The following is a 26,284-nucleotide window of genomic DNA, read 5'->3' on the forward strand; positions in this document are numbered from 1 at the left end:
CTACCTAATAATTTTAAGTGTTATACTTAAGTAAATATCTTTTCACCATAAATGTAGACATTGAAAGTTGAACAACAGTGTTAGTATTCATCTCAATGTCTCTATACCCGATAATTTTTTAAATATTTTAATAATATTTTAATAATTATTACTTAATTTTGCAAAAGAGCTTCTTTTCCTTTTTTAAAAGATTTACTTTATTTTTGTTGGAAAGTCAGATATACAAAGAGGAGGAGAGACAGAGAGGAATATCTTCCATCCAATGATTTACTCCCCAAGTGGCCACAATGGCCAGAGCTGATCAGATCCAAAGCCAGGAGCCCGGAGCCTCCTCAGGGTCTCCCACGCAGGTGCAGGGTCCCAAGGCTTTGGACAGTTCTCACTGCTTTCCCAGGCCAAAGCAGGGAGCTGGATGGGAAGCGGGGCTGCCGGGATTAGAGGCACAGGCCATATGGGATCCTTGCACATGCAAAGCAAGAATTGTAGCTGCTTGGCTACTGTACTGGGCCCTCCTTTTCCTTTTCTATGAGGGGTGATAGAGGGAGTCTGACAGGATCTCCTATGTGCTGCTTCAATCCCTCAAACGACTGCCAGTTCTGGGTGAAGGCCAGCCAGTAAGTCCAATGAAATCTCCCAGCTGGGTGGCACGGAGCCATAAGTGCTGCTTCCCAGGACATGCAGTTAGGACCTGGAGCCAGAGACTGAGACCAGCCACACCAGCGTGGGACAGAGCGCCTTGATCCCTGGCTAGACCCCAAGCCCTGTTTCTCTTACATCCATCCAGTAAGTCTGTACAAGCTTGCATGCAGAAATATATTTCTATTAGCTTCATAAGGTGTAACTAGTGGAACATTTTTACAAAGAAGAGTTAGCATTTAATGCATATCAGTCATCACTTTATGTCTTCATACAGCGGCATGACAAATGCGTCATCACAGAGAAAGGTTAAAGAAAACCTCAGAGTTAAGTAGTCATCTTGAGCAGGTGAACAGTGAGTGTGGCCAGGGGCTGTCTATCAGGGAGATGAAGCTACACAGTTCTTGTCTGGACCGAGGGAGAGCGGCCGTCTGGTTGGAAGGCTGATCTGATTGATGCAGTGTGGCAGCCTCCCTGAGCCATCGCTCAGCCAGCTTAAGGTGTCCGAGGGTATCTGTTCTTAGCAAACACTTCTGGAATTCTTAATAATGCTGGAAGCTTTACTTTTTGTTTATTTATTTATTTATTTATTTATTTTATTTTTTAAAGATTTATTTATTTTTATTGGAAAGGCAGATACACAGAGAGGAGGAGAGACAGAGAGGAAGATCTTCCATCCCGTGGTTCACTCCCCAGGTGACCGCAACGGCTAGTTCTGGGCTGATCTGAAGCCAGGAGCCTCTTCCGGGTCTCCCATGCGGGTGCAGGGTCCCAAAGCCTTGGGCCGTCCTCGACTGCTTTCCCAGGCCACAAGCAGGGAGCTGGATGGGAAGTGGAGCTACCGGGATTAGAAGTGGTGCCCATATGGGATCCCAGGGCGTGTTCAAGGCGAGGACTTTAAGTGCTACACTATCGCACCAGGCCCAAAGCTTTACTTTTTAAACCAGCTGATTTTGTAGTCATCAAAGACCCTGATTGCAATGATTCTTACTTGGTTCTAGCTCTCAAGGAGAAGTTGAATGAAAGCCTGTCTCCCACTTTGGCATTGGACTTGTATCATTTATCTCTGCTGAAATGAAGCTGTCAAAAACAAGTATGTGGCTGAGGGCAAGAAAGGAAAAACAAAGAAAAGGAAGCTACAGTTTACCCTTCTCCATTTCTGTGTGTTTGACTTCTGACAATTGCTGAAGGGTGGAACAGAGATCAGAGGGAGATTGTGCAAGCAGGAGAAATGTGTTAGACAGGTAATACCCGCCTCCACCACACACACACACACACACACACACACTAAAATGAAATATGAGGGTAAGCGCCAAAAACTTAGTAAAACCAAACTTAAGGCATTTGAAAGCGCTAATTTACTTTCAGCATTTGTACTGTGCAAGTATCCTACTCAATTTTATCGCTTAAAATAATTTGAGTGGATTTTCTTTGATTTCTCTCATAAGCCCGAAATGGCAATTATTATTTGCCTTTAATGCTCCTTTGAAAGAATCACTTCTCAAAGGATCAAAGTGGAATTGTGTTCCTTTGATGGAATACATGCCAATTTTCTTCATTTAAGTGCGCTGTAAAATCGGTGGTATAACAAATTAGATGCAAAAAGTTATCACTGGTTGCTGACAATGGTTGCCTTTTACTGCCTGTAGTGATAGAAAAACATCTCTTCCTGTGGTGATAAAAGGATGTTTGACATTTTATTGCATCAGATTACCTGTAGTTAAGTTTCTTTATGTTACTTTGTATAGTCAGAAAATACCATTTTTTTTAAATGAATTTAAGACAGTAGTGCTAGCTGTTGGCATTGCCAACATAAGCCTTTAACAGAAATGCCGGTGCCAAGTATGAATGCCAAAATTTGAGACTTCTTGTAAATTCATTTTATCTTATTATATTTGTTAAATACAATAATAAATCACCACTTCTTTATTTATGTGCCCAAAATAGTTACTATCTTAGTTTTGATAGCAAGAATTTTTTTAAACGCAAGTGATCTACTTCACATACCTACAGTCCTCAGTTTGTATATCAATGATTTAAATATACTTGATTCTTATTTTTTCAAGGCAAAAAAAAAAAAGATTTGAGAGACACTTTATGATAAACATACATGGGAAAAATACTGGAAGATAAGACCCCCAAATAGTCTAAGGCATGTAATTAAAAATCAGTTTCAGTACGTAATTAGAGAAACACTTGTATACGCTTCACTTGAACACTCCTGCCAAAGAGACAAGGGTGACAGCCAGCATCTCTCTCAACCCTGCCACGAGTCTTATCTGATACAAGTTGAAATAATGAGAACACTTATTTCTACGACGGATAAGTTCACTTATCAATCATCTAAATCATTTTCCTCCAACACCAGATATTTTAGATGACTGCTCTTTGGATCTGCTTATTTCTCGTGAAGGATGAGCTGTGACTGCAATGACTGTGTTATGAACATTTGATACATGGAAGCTTATGGAACACTTCACTGAATTCACACTGTGAGCTCACATTCTCAGCAGTATTCTTACTTTGGTTATTTCAACGTGTAACTACACATGACTCCCTACAGGCTCGAGATCCATGAACAAATCACTCTGTCTTAGTAAACCTTCAGTGCATGTCGTAGAAATTGTCTTTAAAGAGGTTGTTGGGGGGCATGTGTATGGTGCAGCAGCTGCTTGGGGTGCCTGCATCCCAAAGAGCCTGGTTCAAGTCCTGCTGACTCCCCTTGGAATCCAGCTTCCTGCTAATGCAGTTCTGGGAGGGAGCCAGGTGATGGCGCAAGTCCCTGGGCAGATTTCCTGGTTTCTGCTTCTCCATCTCCATAACTCTCTCGCTCTGAATTGTCAGTAAAGGGGTCAGGTCAACACTTCATGGACGCTTGATAGCTTATGGAAAACATACATTGCAAATTAACACACAAATAATGGCTCATCTTTCTTGTAGTATCCCATTTTCTTCTTTTTCACACCTGAACAAATGTATTAGATTCACTGACTGAAATAATATATTAAAATGAAACGTTTAGCCCAATGATAAGAAACCTTTTAATGGAAGTATGTCCTTTGAGTTACCTATTTTTTTTTTCACTCGATTTTTAGCTGTTTTCCCTTTCTGCTCACTGACGACAGTTCCTTCATGCTGTAACCTAATTGTGTCATCTCTTGATCACAGACTGTTCTTGAACTGTTTTCTTCTGGCTTGATTTCAGCATTGTTTTGTCTGGCAGCATTAAAGGACTTGACAGCAGCCTTTCACACCCCTTTCATTTGCAACAAACCACTGACTCATGCTCAGGAGAAGGAAGTACTTGGACTTTGCTTTTCACAGACTGTTTAGAGATTCCCTTGACCATTTCAATTCTATCCCCTCCATTGTATCAGATGAACAAAGAGAATCCCATTCAAGGCCCAGGAGATGACTGTTGGCAGAGGAGGACCTTGCAAGTCTTCATTTAAAGTGCTTTTCCCCCTGAATCATGGTGCTTCTTAGGACCTTTCAGTGTTAAGCATAGACATTCATAAGGTTAAGCATTATGGTGGGAAAAACATCCCATTAGAATTGCTTATTTTATTGATTTTCCTCTGCTGCGATTTCTTAATTCTCCTAAACTTGTAAATGCACATGTAGGCTCTAGCCCAAACTCTATTTTCTTTGCAAAGTTTTTTTAAAAACTCTCATTTACTCTAATCTTTTGGCTGTCACCACAATTTAGATGAATTTCAATTTTATTTTTCCAACGTGCTGTCTCATTCATATACGTGAATGTGCATGATTTGATTTTTCACATTGCAACTGCATGGGCACAGATAGTTCCCCCTTTCACCTCCCTGCTCCCCACTGCTTTTCCCCATGTTAGTACAGTAGTGTAGTCCTTAAACAGCAGGCACAAGTCCAACATTCTACTATGTGTAGCTTGGCATTTTAGGTGTAGAAAATGGTAGAAAGTCTAGTACCTATTTTCCAGATACACGTAACAGTTTTATTGGGAGTCCTCCTTTTGTCTGCGAGTGGAGGTGCAGTGTGTTCACTCTCCAGTAGCCTAGTCTCTGTTCAGTTCATCAACGGGAATTTATGCATATATGTTCACCTATATGTCTATTTGTTGGTATTTTGCATGAAGATTGCTTTTTCTCAGAACATATGATCTTTGTCTTTTCGATGTTGGTTTATCTCGTTGATAATAATGATTTCTAGCTGGCACTATTTTGTTTCAAATGGTACAATTCCATTCTTTTTAATGACTGATTAATATTCCACGAAGTAGATAGCACAGTTACTTTATCAGTGTCTCTTTTAAAGGGCATCTGGGTATTTTCCATGTCTTCACTATTGTTTTTGCTGTCATAAATATAGGGTTTCAGGTCACTGTCTTATATGCAGACTTTACTACTCTTGGATATATTCCTGGGAGTGGAATAGCCAGGTCATATGGTAGACCCATTTTCATATGTATTAGCACTCTGCATAATGGCTTTCGTAGTGGCTGCACGAACCTACCTGCCATCACTGAGGTGGAATACCTTCCCCCACATCCACAACAGCAGGTGGTATTAGTAGATTTCCATATGTGGGTGGATCTTAGTGAAGTTAGTGGAACCTCAGTGTGCAATTTATTTGTATTTCCCTGATCGCTAGGGAACTTGACCATTTCTTATGACCTTTAACTAGTTGAATTTGTCTTTTGAAAAAGCCTGCTTAATTTCCTTCAGCTATTTTTTCACAGGGTTGTTCCATTGTTGTTGAGTTTCCGAATTCTCTGTAAGTCCTGGATTATTCCTCTAACTCTTATGTCTAAAACTCTCCTTAACTGTCATTTCTAGTCTGAAAACTTGACACTGGATGTCACTCGGGATGCCAGCTTCTCTGTCAGCGTGCTGGGGATCCAGTCCTGGCTCTCCTCCTACCTGATGCAGATTTCTGATGCAGAACCCCTGAGGCACATGTGAGGCTGTGATGCTGTGACTCCTGCTGCCCACACAAGTTACTCAGGATTTTGGAGCTCCTGTGTTTAGCCTGGCCCAGTCCTGAGCGTAGTAGGCATGTGACAAGTGAATCAGTAGATAGCGCTTTCCTCTGTCTTTTTATAAAAGAGATTTTAGTAACTTTTCTGAGAACACCTAGCTCTGTCATTCTCGAAATCTTTATATTCTCCAAACTTTCTTTGAAATAGCCATTTCAGTTGGCATTTTGGATGTTGGCATTTGTTATGCAAAGGGAGAAAATCATTTATTCTAATATTCATTTTTAATGAAAGCAATTAACAGACACTATTTCCAAGCGGCATTTTAAAATGATTTTTAAAAAATAACTTACTATTTCCCTATGCACTTGCACCCATTAGTTCCCTCCCCACAAGCACCCAGATTCTAGGACTGTACTAACCCAAAGCCCAGAGCTGAGAAGTGCAGAAACTTAATCCAGGTCTCCCAGCAATCTCTCTCATGCTTAGCAGGAACTCAATTGCGTGACCCATCACTGTTACCTCCCAGATTGGGTATTAGCTGAAGCTGGGTATCATGCAGATATTATAGATATCTTTTGTGATGTAGTTTTACTTTTATTTGAAGAGAGGCAGAGATCTTGTGTATACTGACTCATTCCCCTTATATCCACACAGGTCCACGACAGGAGCCTGGAAGTCCACTCAGATGTCCCTACATGCAATGGCACAGCAAAAGTACTGGACCTATGGCCCCCGTTGGGAATCACATGAAGAGAAGCTGGCCTCTTGGACCTGCAGTAGCTGGAGAGGAACCTGGCACCCCAGGTACTGTCATTGCCAACATGCCAAACCCCAACCTGGAGTCATAGGTCTTTTAACCTAGTGTCTTCTCTACACACTAAAATCAATACTGGTCCCTTCACTTTTTTTTTTAATTTAATAAGGTAGCTTGGCAATCTATCCAGATTAATATATAGAAGCCCTCCTCTAAAATAATAATGGTTATTCTTTGTGGTCCAACCAGATTTTTTGTTGTTTTTAGATCTGTGTGTATCCTAAATTATGCAAAAAGGAATAACTTCAGATGGATGCTATGTACAAGTTTTAATAGATTTCCACATTGCTGTAGACTAATAGGGTAGTTTCACTTAAGTTTCGTAGAAAATGCCAAATGCCATCCCAGTCTTATCACTGTTACCAAAATGCAACTGTATACTCCAGATTTTGCTTTCACATTTCTCTACAATGTGTTGCTACAGTTTAGTATTTAATATGACACTGGAAATATACAAATTTCATTTCCATGTTTTCTAAATGAGGTTGAGCATCTTTTCAAATATTTAGGGTTTATTCGTTTTCCTGTGAACTATCAACTCATGACTCCAATGGTGACGACAGTGGTTTTCATCTTAGGTAAGTAATGACTTTTGTTCTTGGTTTGTCCTTTACATTTTGATTATATATTTCCCCTGTTTTCACAATTCTGATTTTAAATGTGTGATCATATCTTTCAGTACTTTATATTATACCTTCTATATTTTGAATAAGGGTGAAGATCCAATTTTGTACTCCAAGACTGCACAAACTTTTACCCACTTTGTGGTAGTTTTATAGATTGACATTTTAATTCTTTGTCACTTTGGAGTAAAAGGAGTTTCTATTAAATAGGACAGTAATATATTTTAAAGAGATTCCCTCTGGATAACTGATTATTTATATTTACATATGCTCATTGCAGGATTTTCTACGTTGCCTATGTGGTTACATGTCCTGACATTTGCCAGAGTCACAAAATGTTAAATCATGAGGCTTTTTCCTCATTTCTGTTAATTTGAAGGTTCTTGTGGCAAATGTTTTCTGACTATTTGTGTGAAAGGGTCCTGGAGGGAAACAAACTGTTGGTGCAGTTGTCATATTTGTTGCATATGTGAACTGACTTTGGGGTAAATGCCATTATTACGTCAGATTCTCATATGGAGAGCATTGGGTTCCACAAGCATTTTCATTTTTCTCATATTTCATACATTTTCTGTTATGCAAATACTTAGTCTTAAATGATCTCTCGCTTTCCTCCCCCTCCTCTATTTATTTGAAAAGCAGATAGAGAATGTTACTTTATTCCTACAAATGCTCACAAGACCTGGAGTTGGGCCATGCCAAATCCATTAACTAGGAATTCCATCTGGATCTGCCCTGTGGCAGGCACGAGCCCTTGGCCATCATCTGGTCTAGACGAGATCAGAATTTGCAAAAAGCAGATCCAGAGGCAGCATGTTCAGGACTCCGACCAGTTGCTCGGATGTTGGTTAAAGCCTGCCTGTGAGCTGCGGTGTAACTCACTCTGCCACAACACCTGCCCAGAGATTTTCTGTTTTAATGTTGCCTAGCTAGCTAGTTGTATCTATGAATATTGGTGACTGATGTTAATAATAACAAGTGGAGTTTGTGGTTATTTTATTACTGTTTTTATTGAAAAGTCAGGTATACAGAGAGGAGGAGACACAGAGAGGAACATCTTCTGTCTGTAGATTCACCCCCATGCTGCTGCAATAGCCAGAGCTGCACTGATGTGAGGCCAGGAGCTGGACCCTCTTCTGGGTCTCCCACGTGGGTGCAGGATCCCAAGGCTTTGGGCCATCCTTGACTGCTTTCCCAGGTCACAATCAGGGAGCTGGATGGGAAGTGGGGCTGCCCGGACACAAAGTGGCACCAACATGGGATCCCAGTGTGTTCAAGGTGAGGATCCTTTCCTTTCCTTTCCTTTCCTTTCCTTTTTCCTTTCCTTTTTCCTTTCCTTTTTCCTTTCCTTTTTCCTTTCCTTTTTCCTTTCCTTTTTTCCTTTCCTTTTTCCTTTCCTTTTTCCTTTCCTTTTTCCTTTCCTTTTTCCTTTCCTTTTTCCTTTCCTTTTTCCTTTCCTTTTTCCTTTCCTTTCCTTTCCCCCTCCCTTCCTTCTTTCCCTAACCTATTCCTGCCATTCCGCGCCCTATCTCCATTACCATTGCTGCTGCACTATGCCCTGCCCACTTCAGTGAAAGGGGGCCTTTACCGCCCGTCATTCCTACCTTACACATGAGTATCTCTATGTACATGTCTTTTCCACTACAGGAAGTAGAATATCTAACTCTACAATTAGAAATTCTATTCCTGATTAGACAACTGATTTGGACTGTCTGTGCACTGCCGTTTGTTACCAGCAAACACCTGCCCAAGCCTTGAGCTGGATGGCCAGGGTTCCTTCCGCACATCTGTGATGCTGTTTCCTTCTTCCAATCCAAATTAGAGCCCACAGGGAAAGCTTTGGTCCAGTCATGCAAGCGTTTCTCTCATCCTTTTCTTCAGCAGCAATGCCTGGAGCAAACGGGTAAAAGAAACAAGAGTTCATAAATACTAATTCATGGATGAGTCTAGAACCTATGGGTGTAGACCGCAATGTGCCTTCCCCTTTCGGTTATGAATGTGTATGTTTTCATTCTGCCTTCTTTCTGTGGTTGTTATCCTTGGTGGAATATTATAATCACCCGGGGAGCTTTAAAAATGTGCCTGCCTTATCCCACCCCATCCCACCTGCCTTGCATTCACCTCCAATGACTTGGCACTGAAACCATTTAAAGCTCCCCGAATGATTCTAATACATCCCACAGGGTGACTTCTGTTACATTTAGAACTTTTTTCCTGTTCAGTGAGAGCAGATGTCAGTTCTCAGGAATCAAAAGGGCTAACAAATTTTTGTCATGCAGTGTAAAATGCAAATGCAGAACCAGAATTCCTTTTAACCAAAAGCGATTAATTTCTACTGTGACAGTAGAGAATTAAGCTGTGAGCGTCCCTGGGCACAGGTAGCGTTTCCAATGAACTGTTTGACCGACAACTCCATAGTTAAGCATTTATCCTCCTGTGGGCTATCTTTCATTCCATAATCTTCTTTAAACAAGTCTTTAGTGCACTTACCAATTCTGTTTCCCATTTATCCTTGTGAAAGTACAGAGCATGGAGAGAAACATTGTTTTGTGGTTGTTCCTTTCCAAACTCCTGGAAACTGGAAACTCAATCCCAGCCCCTCAGCTTTGTGGGGGGGCCAACTACTTGCACTGTCACCGCTTCCTCCCAGGGTGTGCATTGTCATGAACCTGGAACTGACAACAGCCCGGGTCTACAGTCTTGGCACTGACATGCAGGTGTCCCAAGCAGTGAGTACAGCACTACGCAGGACACCCACTTCTTACCAGTGACTGAGAAGGCATGACACAACAGTCTCCCCCCACCCTTGCAGAGGTGAGGACGGGTGGTATAAGCACAGCCTGGGTTATGTTAGAATTTTCCGTCTATTCCCTTGGTTAGCTCATTTTGAACCAGCCTCATCCTCTTACTTGGTGGTGACAGGGATGTTTTATATTATTGCTTGAGAAAAGTATATTCAATAGATTACGAGGAAGGAGAATCCTAGGGCTTGCTCTGCTTAGAGAAAAAAAAAACTTGATCCTATACATGTTTCATAGTTTTGATTTTTTCTTGATATAATCACAGATCAGCAATAGAATAATCAATGTCACATGAAAATTAACCATAGCAAAGAGGGTTACAATAGATTTTAAATCCACCACCATGAAGAAATACATATTCTTATCCCATCCATCTTTATCCATTTGGGGATAAAGAAAATGAAGGTCAAATACAGCCGAATTGACACTTGTGCATAATTCTAGGAGACTTTTGGGGATTATTTTCTTGCCACTACTTCTAACCATTTTCCCTTTCAGTGCTTTCAGAAAGTTTAGGATTCATCTCTTGGCATACTTACAAAACCAAAAAATAATGGCCCATAAGAATAACATCCTTCAAAATAAAAGCAGTTTTGATCCTTAGGTGAGGATCGAAACTGCATTTTGGGGTCCAGAAAGGATGGAGCTGTCAGCCCCTCTGTAGACCCTGGCATCTCACACTGGGTCGACCTTGTGGCACACAGTGGATTTACAACGCTCAGTGTCACTCTGATTTACTGCTCAGTGAGGGTCTCCCAAAGACTTGAATCCTCACTACACTTGAGCTGGAGATGGAAAATTTTATTAAGACAGGCACAAGTGAAAACTTCTCCGGGAATTTAGCTACAAACCCAAAGAGAAAGGAAACCCATTAATGTAAGATGTTGCAGGGCCCATGACTGGTGTTGGGATTCTTGCTGGTTCAGGACCATCCTCTTGCTGACCTAGTTTGCCAAAATGATTTCTTCATCTATTTACCTATGTTCTTGTAATTCTTCACAGTTAAACTCATATATTTGTACTTGAGCTTTTCTTCATGAGACTAAGATGCTTCTTTTCTGATTTTATTATCCCTTATCAGCTAATATACATTATATTTAGATGTACATGATGTGCATATACATGAAACTTACTACATTGATAAGCTACTCATTTTATGCTAATTATCAATATAATATGCACCGAGATGGTTCAGTATATTTGCATCTTGCAACATCTGCAAGAAAAGCTTGCCTTTGTGTAACGTGAATAGGAACACTCTCTTTGGTGTGTCAGCCCAGAATGCTTGGTCCGAATCTCACAGAATGCTGTTTCCCTGTAAGTTGGAGGATACACAGTCCCACAGAACAAAGTTTCCTTGTAAAAGGAGGCAGCTCATGGAACAGAAATTTAATTCAGACCGACAAACTGCCCCATAAAAATACTTTTACCAAGCCACAAAGTGACTGTGTGGTAAGCGGTTATTCCCCAGGGTAAAATCCAGAACTAGGAGCTAATCCAATTCTGTTACTCATTCTTGCATGGGACCTAAGAGAACACTTCAAAATCTGACCTATGCATTGGATTGGATGAGTCAATAATACTTAGATGATTCTCAAAGGAGACACACTGGGTTTATGTAAACCACTTTGGCTGGTGTGGCACAGCTGCTCAAACTGCCACTTGGTATACTCAGGTTCTGCATTAGGATTCATGGGGTCCGGTCCCACCTCTGCTTCTGCTCTGGTCCTTGGGCTGCATCATCCAAGTGGAGATGTGGTTACAGTTCCTAACCCCTGGCCTGAGTGTGACAGCTCCAGCAACTGAGCCCATTCAGTAAGTCAAAGCATAGACACAGTATCTGTCTCTCCCTCTTCTCCAATGTAAAATGTTCTGGAATTTATCATCTCCAGTGCCTGGGTCAGAGTAGTCCATTCCTCCCTGTTAGTCACTTTAGCCTGATAGCAAAGAAGTTACTGAAGTTTTGACAAAAAGCATCTTCTGCTTCAACTAAATGGGAAAAGGAGACTCTGGTATGTCCTATAAATGCATGGTCGCAGGGCATTACCCCAGTAATGGGACCAAATGACAGAATCTGTGCTAGAGAACCTAAAAGTTTATGTAAAATACATCTCTTAATTTTTACTGCTGTCTGTTTTTGTAGTGTCCTCCTAGGACCTGTTTACCTGAAGTATGAAGTATAGTCAAATGCATAGACATCGCCCAGGGCTACAGACTAAGGACATGCAAAGTTTTTCAATAGTTGGTGCAGAATTTGTTTTACAAGATAAACAGTGGTCTGTGCATGACAGATGATGATTGTAGCAAAACACATTTATTTAATGCCATTGAACTAATATAGTGAAAAATGATTTTGATGACAGATTTTACAAGAGGCATATTTCCCCACAAGTTTTAAAATTTGAGAAGAGCCAAAGACAAAAGCAAATATGCTGAACTTTCTACACGGTATTGGTCCTTGATTCCAAGAGTTGGGACTGAATTTGATGCGCAATTTAGTACTGTCATCCTCTGGCTGCCTGACTTCAACAGAAAGGCAATGTGTACATGATGGTTATTGTCTTGCAGTGACATATAAATGAGAAAAAAATCTAAACTTGTTCTTTTAACAAAATTCTTAAAGATAAAGGGTAGTAGATGTAATCTATTAGGTGCTGGAATAGGGGGCCGACTTTGCTTTCTGCAACCTTCTCCTGCTGGGACTGAGATGTATTAATTGGGCCCACTATGGTAGCCTAGTGGTTGAATTCCTCACCTTGCATGTACCGGGATCCCATACAAGTGCTGTTTTGTGTCCCGGCAGCCCCACTTCCCATCCAGCTCCCTGCTTGTGGCCTGGGAAAGCAGTCGAAGACAGCCAAAAGCCTTGGGACCCTGCACCCACGTGGGAGAGCCAAAAAAAGCTCCTGACTTCTGGGTTTGGAGCAGCTTAGCTGCAGCCATTGCAGCTCCTTGGGGAGTGAACCACTGGACATAGAAGGTATTTCTCTCCTCCTCTCTATAAATCTCACTTTCCAACAAAAATTAGTAAATATTAAATACTGAATTAATCATTTCAAGGCATGAATTCACAAGTGTGACTGTCCCACACGTGATGCCTTTGAGCGATCTCACTTCCTTCATCCCAGTAATGGACAGGAAAGCTAGCAATGCAGGAAGGACCCCGGCGTAACGCCGTGGCTTAAGGATCACATTATTCATGAAGGAAAACTAGATGAAACCAATTGCTCAGGGATATTAAGGTAATCATGTAAATATATGTACATATATTCATATGTTGATATACAAATACAAGGATATTTCAAAATGTTTTGGAAAATGGAGGTTGAAAATTATTTTGGTTCAAAATATTCTTGAAATTCATACATGGAGCCTTCAAACATAAATATGTACATATATTTATGCATGTTTAAATGTGTGTATTATTAAAACATTTCTGCTAGAAAGAAACAAAGCTTATTATTTATTAGTGTCACAGTTTTATGCCCATCCAACGTTCTAGCCATCTGTGGACTATGTTAATATCTCATGGCCTTAGGAAATGCAATTCAGACGTAGGTCCTTCCCACAGCAATGGTTAGAAATTAGACTGACAGGCTTTCATATTCCATTTCACATCTTACTGGTCCCCTAATTATATATACATAATTGTTAAAGCATACCTTCATTTTTAAATAACTATGTTTTGTCTTCCTATCATGGCTACTATTGGTCATTAGTTGCAAAAAAACAGGATATTGTTAAATGCATAGAAAACCACTTTTCTTTCAGAAGAGTATTCCCAGGCATACTGTCCTATCATTATAATTGTATAATTTCAGCACTATTTAACCTCTGCTCCTGTGGCTCCAGTAAACTCTTCCATTGGAAAGATGTTCTATGATTGAAAATCAGATTATCTACCTAACTTTCCCAGGCCACAAGCAGGGAGCTGGATGGGAAGTGGAGCAGCCGGGATTAGAACCAGCACCCATATGGGATCCCAGGGCATTCAAGGTGAGGACTTTAGCCACTAGGTTACGCCGCCGGGCCCAAGATCAATGTGTTTTCTCTTGAAGGTTAAGGAAAATTGAGAAGATAAAGATAACGTAGGGCTGAAGGGGAGAAATTGAAAGAGAATGTAGAAGAAAGGAAAACCAAGATGAAAATGGACTCTGCCTATTGCCACCGGAGTGAAGCTAATTCTTAATCATTATCTATAATTATTAAATAAACCTGTAGAGCTAGTGTATCAGTTTTAATGTGTGCATCAAATGGCTCTATTTAACCATTTCCCAATGTCCTTATCCCCCCCATGAATGCAAAGAAGCACTAGTATTACGTGAGTGTTGCTGATGTATTTTAGAATAAAGATAAATGCTTCAAGTAAAAGCAACCCAGCATATTGACTTTGCATGAACAAAAAATGAAAGACAAATACAGCAGTGGAACCAATCAGCGAACAATTCTGCAAATGTAGAAAATTCTTAAGTTACTCGTAACAGTTTCATTTACTTCCAAATACATAACAATAAAATTACCATACTTAGACATAGATTTTTAGAGGGAAGCTATTCCCTGAGCCAGCTCTACAGCTATTACAATGAAAGCCTCCTGCCTGATCTCTCACAGGTCCAGCTTGGCCCATCAAAGCACACAGATAGATTGGGGTTTCCAGTTGCTTGGTTGGTATTTCATTGTAATTGCATTTTCGTTCACATAGGTATGGTCTACCCATGTAGATCTCTATAGGTAGCACAATATTCTCTAGTCTCTAAGCACCAATATTGCTCTGTCTACAGAGACGGATACAGAAGGGCAAGAGCTCGTTTTCACTTATCACAGTTTTCTTCCTTTGCATTCTGTTTCATTTGGGCAAAACCTGTTCAGCTATGAGTTTAGAAGTGGTTCATGTCACTAAATCACGGTCATATTTTTTCTTGGACTAGAATTCACTTGTATACTACTTAATGAAGATTTTTGATAAATTGTGAAAGTACACACATTTCCTACATAAATCATTCTTTGTCCTTCATCAGATGGTTTATGAAAGTGGTTGAAAATATTGCCAAGAATTAAAAAAGCTTCCGCAACAATTGTGGGTAAGTCTGACAGACTTTATACATGATGCAAAGTAACATTTGTATCCCAAGCAATAAGGTAAAACAAATGCTATGAAGAAACAATTCCTAAATAAGACCCACTCTTCCCTGCAGATCTATGTAATACACGTTTCTTTCACTGATAGTCTGTCGGAGTTTCATAGTCTTCCCTTTAGAAAGAGGAAGAAGCTCTGAGGAGGATGGGGGGAGACAGGGACGCACTCCAGCTGGAGAGGTTGGCATGGAGCTCAAACCAGGCTGATGCCACCGGCTGCTGAACAGAAAGGAAACATCCAACTCTGTGCTGGACCTGGAGCAGAGAATCCAGCACAGCACTCCCCACATTTCCGCACACCAATGAGTTGACCCACTTTTTGCAAAGGCTACCCTGGAAAAGTCTCATGGGCACATGTTCTACTCCCCCTACCCCAAGAGAGACAGAAGAAACTATGCAAGCATTAGTGACTACAATCATGCATGCACTTTAGAAACAATAGCTGCCTCCTCTGATACACATGTGCAGACTCAGACCTCTCCCCTGTACTCAAGACTCATTTTTGTGTTTTCCTCCCCTCTGGGAACCAACCTCTTTTTCTCCATTTTTTTTTTTTTAGTATTTCAGTTGCATTTTTATCTGGGAAATTGAATACATACAAATCCTGACAAAGAAAACTTACTGAACCACTCATCTGGAATTTATCGTGGGTAAGTTACAGAGATGGTCATCTTTCTTTTTCTTCATAATTACCCTCTAACTTTTGATTTGCATGAGGTTACTTCCTTAGATTTCTGACAGCATGGGAATAGTCACTCTTGTTAAATGTAAAGAAAATGCCTTGCTTAGAAATATTGAAAGGCAAGAGAGAAAAGTTGTAAAAACAAACACAAAGAATTAGGACTTACTTAAATTACATCCCTTGAAAACATCATAGAAGATAACACTCAATGTCCTGGCAAGTTTCATGTCACTGCTAAGCTTGTTGAGATCTATCATCCTTCAGACCTTAATTTTTGAAGTTCTAAATGCAAAATTCTTTATCTTTCTTAGGCAATGTTTTTTGCATTTTAATGCGAATTACTAAGGATGATTCTCATTAAAAGATGAACCTTCAGCTTGAAAAACTTACAGGAGGAAGTGGACTAGGTGGGCAGTGTGGTGTCCTGGGCCAGAATGCCACCTCAGCTACAAGGGCCAGGGCCTGAGAATCGGCTTCCTGCCAACATCCCGGAGAAGGCAGCAGGTAGTTCTCCTACTCCTCAGTCCCTGTCACCTGGTGGGCATTTTGGGAACCAACTGCTGATCTGCCCGTGTACCAGTGAAAGAATAACACTTAAAAACCAATGAAAACTAAGTATGAGACTAGAATTCCTTTTTTTTTAACTGTTATAGACCTTGAAATAGTTCACTATTGAAAATCAAAGAATAAAATTGTATCAAGAAAACTGTCAGGAAAAAGTTTGTAAATTAAGAATTTTAGTGAAGAAATTTCTAAATGTACAATATCTGATATGAAAAATCTCATTAGTCACCTGATAGACATTGAATTAATAGGGGTGTCAGGCTAAGTGATATATATTCAGAACCTCACATTTGAGTGACTTTTGTAGAATGTGTTTCAAATAGGCCAGAAAGCATCCTTCAGAATGGATATTATCACCTGCAGAGTTATACTCCAGGAGGTTCATCCTAAAACACATTTGATTAGTTAAAACTGGGTGCTTTCTCACCATCTCCCTGGACATGATGCTATTATGAAAATATATCCTCTTGAGGAGGAATCTCTGTGCTCTGAATGAAATAATACTTTAAGAAAAAAAATCTTCTTGACTCAGTTTGCAAAAGAAAATTCTGGTAGAATAATACATCTAGAAAATCAGCATTGCACTGTTTTTTAAACAATGAAGGACTGTTCTTCCCCACAGTTATAAGTCATTACAGCACTTTGTCCTTTGGTAGGCTCCTTTACTACAAGTTTGGTAATATTTTTGCTGCTTAGCTTGTTAAATGTTAAGGATTACTGCACCAAATCAGTGCTCAAGAAAGAAAGGGTAAAGGGATGTGAAGTCTAAGATGTGTGGCTACTGTTTAGGAGTTTAATCAAAGTGGACATTGTAGACCCCATTGAAAGGTAGGATCTGTGCCAATAAAGCTAACTAAGCTCTCACACACACATCCTCAGTATGCCATGGCTTGAAGTAATGCAGCTCAAGTCTCAACATTCCCATTTCATTTAATGTGCAGCCAGTCTCACCATATAGTTTGATTCCTCATCTAGGAAAACAGGAATTTGGATCTAAGATCTGCGAAAGTCACTGTACTTCTCTGACCAATGACAACCTCAAAATAGCTTGTTAGGACAAAAGTCTGAGTTGAACTGATGGCTCTTCCAGTACTTCTGGAAAGAGCACGCTACCACAAGTTCACTATAACATACATAGTAAATGGAATCCAGCTATTTCTGTGAAGCAACAGTCTAATAAAACCAATATTCACATTTTGAGAACACTTCAGTAGAATGTATGCAACTCATGAACCAGTGCAGTGCTAACAGAATGTAAAATAGCTCAGTAAAGGAACAGGTACTGTGTGTTCTTACTTTCTTAGAATTGGTCCATCTTAACCTCTCTGCAGTAGTATGGCAAATGATTGGTTGATTCATTTTAAAGGAACAGAGTCCACAGAGAGCCACCTACCCTTCAATCTCCAGGCCCTGCTCACTGTCTGAGTGTCCAAAGCAGAGCCTGGAGCCATGAACTCAAATCTGGATTTCACACACGAAGGCAAGCAGTGAAAGTTTTGGGCTCCCCTCTCTACCTCACAGGCAAGGCAGGTATATGCCCCATGTAAGAAAGGAGATGAGGAAATGCTGGCTGTAACAACTCAGGAAACCCCCAGGATCGTCATGGCCCAACAGCTAACTGCTGCATATTTGCATTTAAATCCTCCCCCAACCTCACCCCGTGCAAAAATAGGTCACACAGATGCCGCATGACAGCTCCAGAGAGTACTCCATCAAGACCCAGTCATTGTGGAGTGATTCAAGCTGTCTTGTAGAGCACAAAAATGGCTATTTCCTCCCCACAAGAAGCTCTCTGGTAGATTAATTGCTGAAGCATTTCTGGAAGCCCTGCAAGATGGACCACTGGGCTCTGTTGGCTCTAGGTGACCTTGGATGAATGTTATCTGGGGTTTCCTTTCCAGACTCAGACCCGGACACTAGCCCCAAGGTTACGGAGGTGTCAAGTGGAGGAAAGCCAGTCTACACCTGGGCATCTGGACTGGGTAAGTCAAACCCCTGGGGTAACCAAGAGAGGCAAGTGCAGGCTTCTTGAACCTGCCTGCAGCTGATGGTCAGGAGCTCCTACTATGTGAGCCAGAGCTGGTGACCACCAGTCCAGGCACACAGGGTATTAGAGGCTCCTCCAAGAAGTCCTGGGACCCCACTAGTGCTACAGTAATGCTGCCCTGGGCTGAAGGTATCTGGCTCTGGCTCCCAGGATAGTTGAATTTCTGCACAAGTTTAAACTGGAAACACATGTCCTCTGTGTGTCCAAAGTGAGCTTGTGATTTCCTGCGATCTGTGAACTCTTTCCTGTCTCTTCCACTTCCGCATAGATTTTACAAAACTAAAAAAACTGTTTAAGTTTCTAGAAGGTGCTGTTTACAATAACACTTCTTGACCTCAGCATTTGTTGAGATTAGATGAGAACGGGCCACCTGGTAGAACTTTGGTTTTGTCCCACCTTTTCCAGTTAGAGTTGCTTTATGAAGTGAAAATCACAGAAAGTTCCATGAATGCATGCTGATATTGCCAGAGTGAGTCATTGCTGAGCAGTTCAGAGACAGTACACCAATCCAAATACTTGTTGGTTCAGGTAACACACACAACGCTTTCATAACAAATGTCAAACAGGTTACCTGAATGAAGGGAAGGCAAGATTTGAAAACTTTCAAAATTGTTCTCATGTAGTTAGGCCTGTGTTTGCTGGTTAGGAAGTGCCACACTTATGTGCTTGCTAGTTACTTGAAAAAAAAAAGTAATTTTGACCTAAAAATAAGTAACTGTAAAGTATACTACTGTTTTCTGTGTGCTCACTGACTTAAGTACAACGCATTATTGTTTAGAATATTCTTTACATGATACACATTTAAAGGAAATTTTCACCAGAGATCCTAACTCATCCTTTAAATGTGTAAACTATTGCTTGTCACTTCTGGACACTTCTGTGACCAGTGCCCATCTCTTATGTGAAGCCCTGTGCTCTGCAGAGAATATCACATGGAGAAATACTGGATCAGGCCCTTGCAACTGGAACAAAACCGATAATATAAAAAAGGACTTCAGCCCAGGGCTTGGCCCTCCCAGACAGAACATGCCCCTTTGTTCTGTATCTAAGGAAAAAGAATCCCATTTGCAGTGCTGACTCAGTGGCTCAGCTGGGCTCCAAGCTGTGCAGGCAGGACGCACCAGTGCCCACACAGCTACCTGCACACCTGGGCCACTGGGCCTGCCAGTGGCATTTCCATCAAGACTGGGCCTCAGCTCTGCGAGCCCTACCTGCCATGGTGTTGCTGATCCAAGACACAGACAAATGGATTTGGGGTAAGAAATAACTGTCAGGGTTTCCCACCAGACCCTACCTTCTTGGCAGGTCTGCTTCTTGAAGGCTGATAGGCAGAAAAGAGAAGTGGACCAATGCCAAGCCATGGTAGGAGAGAATCCACAGGTCAAGTAGAGGGGATTAAGACATGGAGCCCTGCAACTTATTTACCAGGAGAGAAGAGAGAGCCCCTCTGCCCCCATCCCAAAACGATGAAAAAAGACTTTTCAGCCACATCAGGCCTAGGTGACACTCTAGTCCCAAACAGGAATTGGACATTCTTTACAGACAGGAGTAGGAGACCACACCAACTAAGCAGTTGCCAAAGACAAGGGCCTCAAGCATCCCATGCAAACTGAAAGGGCAAGAGAGTTCCACACAAACGCTTAGAGGTGGACTTTACTGAGTTACAGGTAACAAACCTTGGATCTGCCACCCCCATGCAAAACCAACAGCAGCCCCTAACCAGGAAAGCTGGCCATCATCCCTGATGCCACACTGCCCAGAATGAATAAGCTCACCTGGAACTAGCAGATGCTCAGCAAGTCTTCATCAGTCCTGAACCAGACCAGCTCAACGGCCTGGCACACCCCAATGTCAACCAAAATGGCTACCTTTGCAGGACTGAACTTAGCAGCCACCCAAGACAGTCACCAGGTAGGACAGGGCCTGGAACTCCTGGTGTGGGGAACTCTGACTTCCTGGGGCCCGTGGCAACTGCTACTAGGCAGCCCAGTAGTCACGGTCCCTTTGACCTCATGATTGAACCCTGTGTTATAAACCTCACACAGTTCATTCAATCTGCAGTTAAGTGAGATTACATAAGATGGGTCATCCCTTATGGATTATGAAGGTGAAAAGAAGTCGCTGAAGTGGAAATAGGCCTGTATGTGGTTAAACGCTAAGCTCTCACGCAAGACTCCTTGCTCACATCAAGAAGCCAGGTTTCAACTGTGGTAATGCAACAAGGTGGAGGAATCTACCATGGGGGGAGGGTTTGGGGAGGGGTGGGGGCAATCCCAGTACCTATAAAACTGTGCCACATAATGCAATGTGATTGACAATTTTAAAAAAATACCTTAAAAAAAAAAGCCAGGTTTCTTGAGGCACAATACAGTCAAGTAAAGACAAGAATGCTGGCTGTAACAACTGAGCAAGTCCCTAGGCTTACAATGGCCCAACAGCTAACTGCTGTTGTGTTTGCTTCTGCATCCTCATATAGCAGTTGCGTGGGGGCAAGTGAATATCAGCCGAGAGAGCATTCCATCACAGCCCAGCCATTACAGAGAAATGGGGTCAGTGCCCTCTACAGTAAATAAAGGACTACTTCCTTTCCATAAGTGGCCATGGAGTCTCCACTGGTCAGTTTCCATAACAGAATCAGGATAGAGCTAGAACTCAGCAGCAAGTACTTGGCCTGGGATGTAGGCAACCATTTCGCTTCTTCATAAAACACCAGCCCTCAGAATATGGGAAATTCAGTGGCCTCAAGCCTGTACTCTGTAAATGTATTAATTTAAAAATCCTTATGTATAGTTATTCAAAAATACTCATTAAACATGCAGAACTAGAACTTCAATTATATTGTTTCAAATGGACCAATTAACATATGTTTTTCTCTACTGCCTCCTGAAATTAGTAATTTCAAAAGGATAAAGCAACAAGGACAGAGGAGAAGAGGAGCAATAATTACAGAAACCAATTTTGGATTCCAAGAGAAAAAAGATAGACATAAATATTAATGCAGATCAAGAAAGCAAAACACTAAACTGGCCTCGCACAAATGAACATAAAAAATTCACAGAATATATTGGGGAAAAATAGACCTTCCTGGAGCTGGACACAGTCCCTGTTTCCAGTCTTGTGTGCCACAGGAAACTTATCCACCCAGGAGAAAATTCAGAAGTTTTCTGGATAGAGAAGTATTACTAGAAAGTTGGAAAATTTGGAAATTTATGACTCTAAGAATGTGGGAACAATATTGCTATGTGGGGAGAATAGTTCCAAGGTAATTCATGAACTGTGGAGTAAGAAAAAAAAATCTCTTCTACTCGGCCTAAAAATATTGACAGCCACAGTTATGCCCCTAAGGTAATCTATGGATCACTCCTCTCTCGGCATGTGGCATGCCAACTCACAAAACATCATGTTATGAGTATTTGTGAACAAGTTGAGTATTTGTTCTAACGTGCTCTTCTATAAAGAAGCCTGACATGAGATACAATAACACACAAATGGTTACCAATATGTTCATACTCCATGTATGATGCATTTTAAAAATGCTGTAGGTTAACTAAAGTTGGGCTGATGATCAGAAGAAAACATCACAAAGATTAGGGGAAATAAGTAAAGGAATAATCTAGAGACTATAATACTGTTAACTAATGAACTGCTCTGTGTCAGGTCCTTTTATGTTTATATGTTTTCATTTTAAAATCAAGAGGACAGAGAAGGAAGATGATCTCCTCTCTGCTGGTTTACTCCCCAGATGCCAACGACAGCCCTAGGTGAGCGCACTCCACGTGGGTCTCCCCCAGAAACCCGAGCCGTCAGCTCCTGCCTCCCAGGGAATGTATTGGCACATACAGAAACCCAGAAATGAAGCCAGACCAGAACTCAAACCCAGGCACTCCAAAACAGTGTGTGAGAATCCGGGTGGTACCTTACACCCTACATCAAATACTCACCCCTGAAGCTTTTTTTTCAATCTAGTGGAAAACACATGATTAATAAATACAATCATATACAAAGACTATTACTATGAGCTGAAGAGAAAGAAAAATAAAAGAGATAAGAACACAAAATTTTGAGGCAAGAGAAAATTGGAGTTTTAAATCAGGTAGTACAAAGGGCCTCACTGTGATTTTTAAGGAAAAGACCCAAGTTAGGAAAGAAACTAGTTGAATGTTTGTAGAGAGTAGCAAAATGCCTCAGTGGCTCCTACACTGTCCCAGAACAGCAGCAGTCCAGGGTATCAGCACTGAGAGGACAACGAAGAGAGGGAACAGAAGGAATTTTAATTGGGGAACTCAAGAACTTCAGGATGGTGTAAGAGGTTATTGGCCATTGGGAAGGGGGTTTTGGGCCAAGAGCCATTCAAGAGTTTCATGAGCTAGAAATGAAGATAAAATTATCTCCCCCAGTGGAGGTAACATTGGAACACCCCCAAAGGAAAAAAGATGGTATAAGAATATAATCAGAAGTTACCAATATGATGCAGGACTAAGTAGAAACAGCAATATAGAGAAAATAACATGTAAAAAAGGATAAGACCCAACATACATAAATTTGCAAGCCTTCCTCAAAAGAAATCTAAAATAAGGTATAAATGCCTGCCCAGAAAAGTTACTTTCAATAAATAAAAGTGATTAAATTTGAGTATGCATATTAAAAGGCAGACTATATCCTAGGTAAAATTCAACCACAGTGATACACAACAAAACTTATTTTTAAAGCTGTTTTTAGAATTCTAAACATACATAATGACTTGGGAAACCTTGAAAGAAATGGTTGCAGACTTTCAAAAGGTTGAATGGTTTTAATTTTCTGCAGAGTAACAATATCAATAAAATACTGAAGCAAATAAAATATCAGCTTCTTTTCAGTTATCTCCTCCTCAAAATATAATGTCTACTCAGTTTTGAGGATGTAAAAAAATCACTTTCATGGGTCCATGGCAAGAAATCTTAAGAAAAAGAACTTCATCACAAATTCATTAGAATGTTCTAGTACAAGTCCTGAAAGCATCACTATGTTTACTTACAGTGAGGGCAGTCCACAGCAAGAGTAGGAATCAGAAATATGAATGTGAGGAGACCCAATAAGGAATGCTAGACTCAGCTTGCAAAGTCGTAAGCGAAAAATTGTTCTCAGGGATCCAGTTTTGTTGGTTCGTTATTGATGATTTACCATAACCAACTGCAGCATCTGACAGTTCTACCTTAAGGTTTACAGCTAATAGTGAAATAAAGACACAGGTTCATATTTAACAGTAATAAGAAAATCATCACACAATATATCATTTGCTATTTTTAACCTTTCTCATAATGGGTAATTCTTACACATATTGTTCAATAGCCCTTGAAAGTTAAAAAATAGAAGAGATTACTGTCCACATCATTTCACCCAGGATTCCACATTGAAAAATCAGCCAAATGATGTAAACCTGGTTAGTTACTAAGGGTCACAGCAAACAGAGGCATTTCACAGCCAATGGTCAGAGCATGCTCTGTGCTCCAATGCCCAGACAGCTCCCCAGTTACGACTTGTATAGAGGAAGTAGCTCAGTACCCAACTTTCCAAGGCCCCTATCCGTCCAACAGGCAGGGACTTCTATTGACCACATCTTCAGTATAGCATAATGTCTGAAGTAAACTGGAACCCCAATTTAGGAAAATGCTGGAGACGTTCTATGAAGGAAGGATTAAAAACAGATCCCATGTATGTGCACAGATATTTTGAGGAAAAGGAAATTGCTTTGGCAGTTGTGTAGAAATCATTTTAATAAGAACAGAAAAATTTCTGACTTCCTCAGTTGCAAATGACTTACTGTTATCTCTAAAAGAAGTGTTTTCAAAGAGAAGGAACATCTGTTTAGAATGATAAAATTTAAACAAATGGTTGGCTGAGAAACTCAGTATTTCTGTGACTCTCAGATCAAAAGTGCCATGCAAATTCAACTTAACTCCTTGATGCTTTGTAAAGGTTGCTATACAACTATTATAAAAAAGCTACACTTGATATTAAAGAACTAAATTCTAGGTATTTCCTCTTCAGGATAGTAGGATTCATCCTTCCATAGGACATTGTACTTTGAGGAGAGTTTGATTTCATAGTCAAACTTTTCCCCAGTAGTCTCAATGACGTTATTACTGTGGTTATGTGCCTTGACAGATAACACGGAGTGATTTCTTTAAGCCCAGCTGGCTCCAGCTTAACAGTCTCAGAGCTTGGGGGTAAGAAGGTCCCACGGTCCGAGGTGGGTTTTGACAGCACCTAGGATGTACGAGTGCTCTAGAGATAAATTCTATTGATGTAAATCTCCATAAAATCAAATTCAACATATACACACACATAATCATGTATACATATATATATTCATATATACATAAAAACTGTGAGATACTAGTCAATCTTAAAAAATAATGAAATCCCATCTTTTGCAATCCAATGAATACAACTGAAAACACCATTTTTAGTGAAACAAGCCAGTCTTAAACGATCAGTTTCTGGGATACGCAGCAGCTAATATGACGTACCAGACCACACAGGAATGCAGTGACCTCTGTAAGATAGGTTTGTCATTTTTAGCCTATGTTTGTATTTCAGTGGAAATGTAGTCTTTTGGTATTTGGGGGGAGGTATTTTTGTGGGTTTTTTTTGGTATTTTGGTATTTTTACTTGACTATAATTATTAGTGGCAGTTAAGCCTGTAAATATAGAGTGGATTAAAATTATAACTCTAGGGCCCAGCACGATAGCCTAGCAGCTAAAGTTCTCGGCTTGAATGTGCCAGGATCCCATATGGCACTGGTTCTAATCCTGGCAGCTCTGCTTCCCAGCCAACTCCCTGCTTCTGGCCTGGGAAAGTAGTAGAGGACAGCCCAAAGCCTTGAGATCTGAACCTACGTGGCAGACCCAGAAGAGGCTCCAGGCTCCAGGCTCCAGATCTGCTCAGCTCTGGCCATTGCAGCCATTTGTGGAGTAAATAAATTAAAAGATGGAAAATCTTCCTCTCTGTATCTCCTCCTCTCTGTTTATCTGATTTTATATATATATATATATATATGTGTGTGTGTGTGTGTATATATATATACACACACACACACACACCCCTCAATTCCTGCTAGTGAGCCCAGCTTTGGTCACAGTGGCTCAGCAGTCTGGGAGTGGGTTGGTATGAGGTGTGTAAAGACTATGAGGTAGGCAGATAGGTTTATCCCTGCTGGACACAATGACAGAAGAGCAACTTTAGTTAAAGTACATCCTCTTGGTGTCCGTTTGCCTCAGGATGGGCCAGAAACTCACTACTGATTAAACCCCCTGGAGTGTGTGGAGGGAACTAACCCAAGTGTGCAGAGATGAGAGACCAGATCTACCGGTAGAATTAATAGCTTCCACTTGACAAATTAGAGTACCGTAGGATACTATCTAAAGCAGGCTATTAACTTCTCAACTTTTCCATGAACCATCAGGTTTTTATCTTATCTCTTGTTTGAACTGCATTGAAGTTATCCATCAAAGAGATTTTCTTTGTATAACAAAGAGTTTTTTTGAAGTTAGCATGTGTAATGCATGTGCAAAGCCTTTGGTTATATTAAATGATCAATAAATTAACGAAACCATCAATTATTAATGCAAAGTCATCCTCTGTATGTTTCATATCATTCACTTTTGCTTGGGGATGTAGTATTAACATAGTGGGCGTTTAACTTTAGCTCCGCATGTGTAACGTGCTTTGGGAAAACTGCACCGTAAGAGGGCAGACTCAAACTTACCCCTCCTTTCAAAAGCTTTATATTATGTCAAAAGTATGAGAGTATTTTCATAGTTTGAATGCCTCAAAATCAGAACTAACTCATGGTATTGTATACAAAAACTTAAAGTTGAGCGAGAAGCAGCATAAACAAGCAAGTGGCCTGGCAGAAGACAGGGAATCCCACACAGCTTTTAGGAAATCACAGTTACCATTGTGGGTATCTGGAGAGAAAGACACCCAAGATTTGACCTGCACAGAGCCCAAGCCCTGGCTCCATGGCTTGGGTGTT

Source organism: Ochotona princeps, chromosome 19 (assembly GCF_030435755.1).
Source record: "Ochotona princeps isolate mOchPri1 chromosome 19, mOchPri1.hap1, whole genome shotgun sequence".
NCBI classification, from domain to species: domain Eukaryota; kingdom Metazoa; phylum Chordata; class Mammalia; order Lagomorpha; family Ochotonidae; genus Ochotona; species Ochotona princeps.